Source organism: Falco punctatus, assembly GCF_963210335.1.
Source record: "Falco punctatus genome assembly, chromosome: 6".
Lineage (NCBI taxonomy): Eukaryota > Metazoa > Chordata > Aves > Falconiformes > Falconidae > Falco > Falco punctatus.
The window spans coordinates 23,749,661-23,757,389 of record NC_137585.1 but is presented as its reverse complement, the minus strand read 5'-3'; the positions used below and the strand labels follow the sequence as shown (position 1 = coordinate 23,757,389).

General features: G+C 41.8%; 1 protein-coding gene and 1 long non-coding RNA gene across 15 annotated transcripts in view; one reads left to right on the top strand and one right to left on the bottom strand.

Moving 5' to 3' along the window:
* Positions 1-3,976, bottom strand: part of LOC308065503 — a 46,982-nt gene extending 43,006 nt beyond the window's left edge. The window contains exon 1 of the long non-coding RNA XR_013928799.1: positions 979-3,976. This is a non-coding gene — a long non-coding RNA (uncharacterized lncRNA). The remainder of the gene's footprint in view (positions 1-978) is intronic.
* CACNA1C (calcium voltage-gated channel subunit alpha1 C) overlaps positions 1-7,729 on the top strand; it is a 468,525-nt gene that overhangs the window by 231,808 nt on the left and 228,988 nt on the right. The gene's annotated exons all lie outside the window — the stretch shown is intronic.

Genomic DNA, 7,729 nt, shown 5'->3' with positions numbered 1-7,729 from the left:
CTGCAAAAACAGACTTGATTAATCATTAAGCTTTTAAAGAAGATTTCCAAGTCTAGCTGCCTGGACTATCTGCAGCAGCCATTGCTGACACTGGCAGACGAACCTTTAGCAGAATGGGACATAGCTGATGTTCAGCTGTGTGTGCAAGCATGGTATCTTCTCTATGACAGTACGGTTTGGGAAGTGCTTTTTAAATACACTGAGTCTGTTTTCACTAGTACAAAGCAGAAATTACCTCATTTAAGGTCAGAAAGGTCTCTCTCCAATTCTCCAGCAGATATAAATTCACCCATAATACCTGAATGAGAACGTGTTTCATGGATTCACACTTGATCATGTGTAACATGTACAATTCTTTTACTTTTGACCCTTCGATCTATAAAGGTCCTGTTCATTTGGAAGGTGCTTTTAATACTTCTAATAGACACATTTTTATATTTCAGTTGTCACATTGCGTTAATACAGCTAAGTGTATCCATTCCACCATGTGACTGGTTTGGGGCTCAACATTTCTTTCATTTTCTGTGATTGCTAGCATGCTTCTTAGTACCTCTTATACCTTAGATTTACTTAAAGTACATTTCTTTTAGATGCAGTGATGTCAGAGTATCCAATAAGCAATGTATAATACTTACATAATTTATAGGCCCTCTTTAGCATGAGAAGACAAATTAACTTTCACCATCTTCATGAGCTAGAAAATCTCATTCTAATGTTTCATTTCAAAATAGATATTTAGAGAAGTCACAGTAAGAAAAAAATTACTAAATCATGCCACTTCTCTGGCTTTCAGTATGGAATAGTTTCCCTACAGAGCACTTTCAATTACTTGTCCAAAATCCTCCTAAAGACCCAAAGCAATGTATCTTTGGAACTTTCTGTTGGAAGACTGCTTGATATCATACTAGAACTACTTGTAAAGACAAATTGATGTTTCAATGCAAGTTTATCTTTTCTTAATTTAAAGTCATTACTCACAGGTTTACTACTTCTTGCACAACTCAAAATTCCTCTCCTTTCTTGGTGTTTATAGCTTCAAGTATTTGTCATTTCTGGTTGTATTCTTTTCTTCACTGTCTCGGAGCCAAGGTCTGTGTATTTCATTTTCTTAGTGTCTCCTTTTAAATCAACCCCCGGATGTTCTTGTTTCTCCTCTGCTTCTGCTTTAGCTAGATTCTGTTTTAGTTAATGAGATGTCTCAAAGTGAATTAAATATCCCTGAGTGTTCTAGAAATAGGAACTGAGTCTTCCTGTTCTCTGATGTGCTAGCCCCAAATGCAAAACTATTTTAATGCATGAGGTTGTGAGGTCAAAAGATCCCTGAACCAATGTGGGAATTCCCAGATACCCTATTTGTTACGGGATTTACCATATACATAAATGTCTTGTATAATAAGTGACTTGACATGATTTTTCCTCTGTTTCTGGGGAAGCCATCACTCACAGCTTGCAAAGGCTGCTAATGTACTTGTGCAAATAAATTGTGCATGTAGTGTAAATCTGGTGTGTTGAGTTTAGTGTGGAGGCTCATCTGAACTCTGTCCACAAGCTGTGTGGATGTAGTCAGACTTGTCTGTCTGGAGTTATAGAGATAGTTAATCATAGTTGTGTCATGGGCCACCAAAATCCTTAAGACCAGCCCTACCTTATCCTCAGCTGTACTGGGGTTACTTTGCACATCTTGAGCCCTGAAGCTATTTTTCAAGGGGCAGGTTAGAGGGACAGTTGCATTCTTACTAGGTATGAAAAGAGAATCTGGCAGTGGCATTTTTGCACTGTTGCAATCCACAGCACCAGATATGATCCTTGCAGCCAGTCTGTGACAGTGGCTAATGCCTTTGTATAGAACTCCTTTCAGTCTCGTTTTCCAGTTGTGGTTCCAGCCTTTAAAGCTACCTTTCCTCTCTTCTTCTGATTTCTGATCTAACTAATATTTTTTAAAAAAATTACTTTATAACCATGTCATTAATTGTTAACAGACACTGGAGCAATGGCAACGATGTTAGGCAAATAATGGACTAACATATTTTCCTATAGTATTCCAGTAAGTTAAGTGTGCAAACTTTATGTAGTGCCAAAACCTGGATTTTGTTTACTGCCATTTAGTCTGTTCTTGCTTTGATTGATTTTTTTCCATTGAAATTGAAGTGCATTAATTCTGTAAGTAATATTTCCTGAGATGCTCTGTCAAATGCTTGTAATTCAGATATATCATATATACTATATTCCCTACAGACACTAATTTTACAATTCTGTAAGAGATACTCAGGTTTTTCTGGCAGTCTTTATTCTTCAGAAACTACTTCAGCTGAAAAAGTTGCTCTATTATTCTCCAGATTAGAGCTGACTGACTATGGTCTGCAAACCCTAGTTTTGTGTTTCATGTGGTCTGCAAAGAATTGTCTGGTCACAAAGTGCAGTCTTTTCCCCTAGACACTAAATTTTGTTACAGGCAGTTAGAGTACATTAAACACATCTCTTAATACTAGTCATGTATATAAGCTGTTCTTCTATTTGCTGCAGGGCTGTGATCACCAATAAAAGGGAAAATAATCTGTATAATAGCAAGAAGAAAGGGTGTTGTGTCTTGATTAGAACAGAATATATGCTCTGGTTAAGAAAGCTCAGCATCTCGTTGGCCTTTGAAGATGTACACAGGGAGCTACAAAGGACTTTCCCACACCTTTTATACCCACTGCTTTTGCTGGAAGTCGTTGCAGTTCCAGTCCGCCTATGCATAGAGGAACTTTCTCCATCTGTGTGGTGCCAGGCTTACATATTCTTCTTGGGGGACTAAAGAGTAAAGAAAACTGTAACGCAGACCACTGTACTGGCCTCTTGCTAGCTGGTCTGAAGATACCTCCCTCCTTGAGTTCTTGCTGCATGTCTCTTGTTCCCTGGTGAGATGCAATCCTTGTCCTTGTTGTTTTTTCCTCTTTTAGTTTAGACTTCCTGTTTTGATCTGTTCCAGTTTGTTGCCATATGAAACAAAACAGATAATCGTCAGTGCAACTACAAAGCTTGTGCTTTTTAAGTGTGTAAGTGCATTGCCCGCTCAAAGGGTTTATTGCATTTGTGTGTTTTCTGCCCCGATGAGCAAACTGTGTTACTTGCCCACCTCCTTCCAGCTCTGTCCCTTAGTTCCCTTCTTGCCACAGGCTCTGTGCATCTTTTTGTACCCTTTCTTCCTGTCTGTAGTTTTGCACCCCTGGTTTCTCAGAGGCCAGGTTGTTCCTTTAGTCGCTCTAGGCTGGGGCTCCAGGCTTTCCTTCCTTCTGTGTGGGGACCCACAGCTCGTTTCTTCCCTTCTCATGCCCTCCATTCTTCAGCATGGAGAGGATCTTTTATCTTCCCAAATATTTACTTGCCTCATACCATCTTCCTCTTTCCCCTGATTCTTTTTTATCATGGAGAGAAAAGTGAAGCCTTGCGGAGAGTCAGTGTTATGATTCCTAGATGGGAGAAAGGTAAAGGGAAGGTAATACTGACTCTGGTGGTTCTGTGTTTTTCTGATCTGGAGACAATTACTGAGGCACTAAGATGGGGGCTTTCTTAAGCTGTAGGTATTCTTCACTACCCATTTTTTGCTTTGAATAATTCTCTTTTCTTTTTCCCCAGACAAATACATTTCTTCTAAAAATGCTTCCTGAAATTATGGAACCAGATTGCTCAGTCAAAAGTTCCCTTACTAAAGCAGGGCAGCTTGAATATGAGATCTCTTGGTCCATTTTTCTACCTTTTCCAGAAAACAGTGTGAGAAACTTCAGACATTAGAAATTTTGCTTTTTCATACCTTTCTACATGCTCTGCAGTTTTTTGAAGGTGTTTTTTTCTTTGTCATTTTGGCAAAAAATAGTTGCTTTTTTAATTCTCACATTACAGAACATAAATATACTTTCTTTTCTTCCCCTTACCCCAATATCCATACAGTAAATATTTTATTCCATTTCACCAAAGTGGAAGAGGGTGGGTTTTTTTCACAAGGTCCGTCTCCTCCAAATAAATTGTAATCCCTTATTTTCTTCAGTAAGTATCCTCACAAGAACAGTCAGTGAAATGCACTGTTAACATTAGTTCTTTAAATCTATGTTTGGACAAATATCAGTAAATTATTGACCTAGGAAAACTGCTGTAAAAATAAATTAGATAAGCAAAAAAGTCTTATACCATGATGATAAATTTTGGGACATGGAGAAAACTATTTCTTAGCGTACCTTTGTCTTTCATTAATACTGGTAATGTACAAATTCTTTCACAAGTGATGGCAGATAAGATAACCACATAAAGTATATCTTTATATGGCTCTGACCCAGTTAGCTGTCCTCAGATGGGAACCAGAATGCTTTTGTCTTAGTTTTTGCCGGCCTGTGTTTTTCTGAGTAAATTTTTCACCTGCTGGTATCTCTAATTTTGTATTATTGCTCCTGCTACTACAATCCTAAGAGATTTATCTAGCTCACATTAGCATCCTCTCCTGTTGAACTTTTAACACCTGTTGAGTTCCCAGTGATGAAAAGAGCCATACTTCCCCAGGTTGCATTTGGCTAGCAGCTGCCCCTTTTGCTTAAGCTCTGTGATAGAAAGAAATTGTCCTCGTGCTGTTTCTGCACCAGCAAGCCAATTTCTTTAGTTACTTTTTTATACACCATTTTCCCACTCTCCCCAACTTTTGCTGTTTCAGGCATGTATTTCACTGAGCTGTGATTTGCAAGGAGTCGATAAAGTCAGGAGATACTGGATAGCTTTTCCAGCTGGCAGGAGCTGCAGAGAAGGATATTGTGATGATGGGGTATGATATTTTGGGAAGGACAGAAAGGGGGCCTTTTGTGAGACAAGAGGAAGCAAAAAATGTAGCAGACCAGTAAGATGATCTCAAAGCTGTAGTTAAAAAAGGACCTTGATTTTCCTTATGTGCTACCTCAGAAGATGCTTGTGTTCCTGTACCAGCTGTTTTCCCATCACGCCAGTCAGGATTTGGGGAGGAGCGGGGAACCGGTGCTTTCCAAAGTGCACCTAACTGATCACACAGCTGCCTGGTCTCTACTATCTAAAGGCTGATCTGAAACCTTTCAACATCTGACATGGCTGAGTTGTCTCAGATTAATTGTGAAGGAGAAGGTCACACTGGCTTAGGATCAGGCAAGCGGGAGTTAAACAGCTTGGCTTGTGAAATGTCCTAGATCTGTTTGAACAGTCCTGAGAAAATTCCCTCTGTTACAAGATTGACTGCAGTCACCCAGCCACCTTGGGACAGCAAAAGGAGAACAGCGTGCCAGCACGCTCTGCCAGTGCAGCTGTTGGGGTCTGGTATCTCTTGTTGTGAGGCCTGGCTTGGAGCTTTCCCAGGATTAAATTGCTGGCCCTCGCTGCATTAGCAATGAGCCAGAGAAAAGTCCAGGTTGTGTCTGCTTTGTGCTACTTTGTTTAGATCACCTGAGTTCCCTGCCTCCAGGCTGCACCTTTTTGGTCTAAACTTAGAGACTCTGCATATTGCATTTTGCTGTCCTTGCACTTGGTTATGTTGTCCTTCCTCCTGCTGACATAGGTGAAGGTCACAGATGAACATGCTATTCCCTGTGTTGGTCACTGTCATCAGGAGCTGTGATGATAAGCCAAGTTATTAGAAATAATCTTCCTGCCTGTCAGCTGCCTATTAAGAAAATGTTGGAGAGAGTGTGCATGTTTGTGGAGAGAGCACACATGTACTTTTAGCCAGGCCACCACGGGGAGTGAGCTCACCAGCTGTGACAGCCCCGGAGAGTCAGTCCAGAGGCTCCAGATCCCCCAACACATGGTTTTTGCCAATGAGTGCCACCAAACCACCTACTGAAGTTGGTGAGACAGTTGGTGTGGATGCCGGCTTGCACGGAAGGCATTTCAGAAAATGTGACCACAGAGTGGGAGACCAGCAGTTTCCAGCTGCCTTGGCAGGCCTTAGGTTAAGTGAGACCTCACATGTGGGACTCTACAGAGTCTCTTCTTTTAACCTTGAAAAACCATGAGCAGCGTTTCAGCTGAAAACAAAGTAAACTTTAATCTCAAGGCAAAACCCATTTTCCGAATTGTGTACAAGATGCCTCATCTTGTCATGGGAAAACGCACTCCTTTGACAAATGCACCAGATTTCATGTCACTGCAAGTACTCCCCCATTGGTGTGCAAATGACACATAATAATCTTCTCTGGTTAATTTTTACCCCCATCTGGAAGCCATAAAGACTTTAAACCCAGATTCTTGCTTCCTTTGATGACTGAGTGTCCAGAGCAGTCCAGCTTGGAGAGGCTAAAGACAAGCTAAATAACTGAACCCTGCCCCTTTTTAATCTCCTTGCAGTCCAGTAGTAGCAGTCCATAAATCCCTGTGGTTAGTTATATGACTTTCTCCAGCCCCATCTTCAGGTTCCAAATTAAGTGGATTTCATGCAAATGTATGATGGATGGCTGCATGGAAAAGCCTTCTTTTATGGGCTGAGTGTCTTCTGTCCTTTTATGTACAAGCTGTGAGGTGTGTGTACCTGAGTGATTAAAATTTTGAAGTGCTCCTATTGCTCACCTCAGAGAATGCAATTTGTCGCCTCCAGGCCTGGGCTCCTGCAGTCTTCTTTGAAGAGGAGGGATTGGCTTCAGAAAGAAAAGGTTGATGCACTTATCTATAAACTATTGTTTTCATCTCATCTATACATAAAAGACTTGTACATTGTACATAGCAGGCTTCATCTGCAGCTTCATGTGTTTTCCACGTAGGAATAACCCAAAATAATGAGTTCTTAGGATGCAAAAGTACAGAGAAATACTTCCTAGCATAACCATCACTCTAGACTGCACAACAAGCCTTGATCCAAAGGAGTCTTGTTCTTTTGGGAATGGGAGGGTGAGGGGAAGTGCACTGGGCAGAATCCCAGTCCTCAGGGAATTGCTTAATGCACATCTGTCCTTGTGTTCACTCCAGCTATAAACAAATGGTGAGGTCCAAGTGTGCTTTGCACTGTTTGAGTCTAAATGTATTTTCTGGATACTTCCAAATCCTGTGTCTGGAGGCATATGGTCTTTCCCTGGGAAGGAAATCCAGGCTCAGGGACCAACAGCATGCTGTGGCATGCCCTGATGTGGACAACAGGGGACCAGAAGACTGAGACATGCTGCGTAGAGCATCACAATTTAGTTACAGCGCAGTGATCGAGCCTTATGTGGTGGATCCAGGCTGCTCTTCCATCCTGTCTTTATTGCAGCCCCGTGGCTGGAGGGTGCTTAGCTTCCTCCAGCTTCAGCAGCAAAACCACTTGTGTTTTGGTCTTGCTTATCCTGTCACTGATTTCACCCTTACACCAGTCAACGAACCTTGAGCTAAGATGCAATCCTGCGGCCCTGCTGCTTGGGCAGAACTGGGGTCTTCCCTTCAAATTCCATTCTCCCTCCTCACTGAGAGGTGGGCTGCCTCTCTGAGCAGCCTGGGGGCAGCAGCACCGTTTGCTGTAACCCATCAGGCTGATAAGACTTGGGCTGGCCCACAGAGTTGCTGGTGCTCTGTGGCGTGCAACATTCATGTATGGACGCTAGGTTTGGGGACGTTAGTACATCCGATGCCTTATCCATTTCTGGTTATAGGCTTATCGTGCAGGGAAGCATGCTGTGTTGGTAAGGAAATGGTAACTTCTGGTTAGACATCACAGGGCCACATCTCTAATGCTACTGCAGTGCGTGATTGTGTAATTTGAATCAAGGTGACTTTA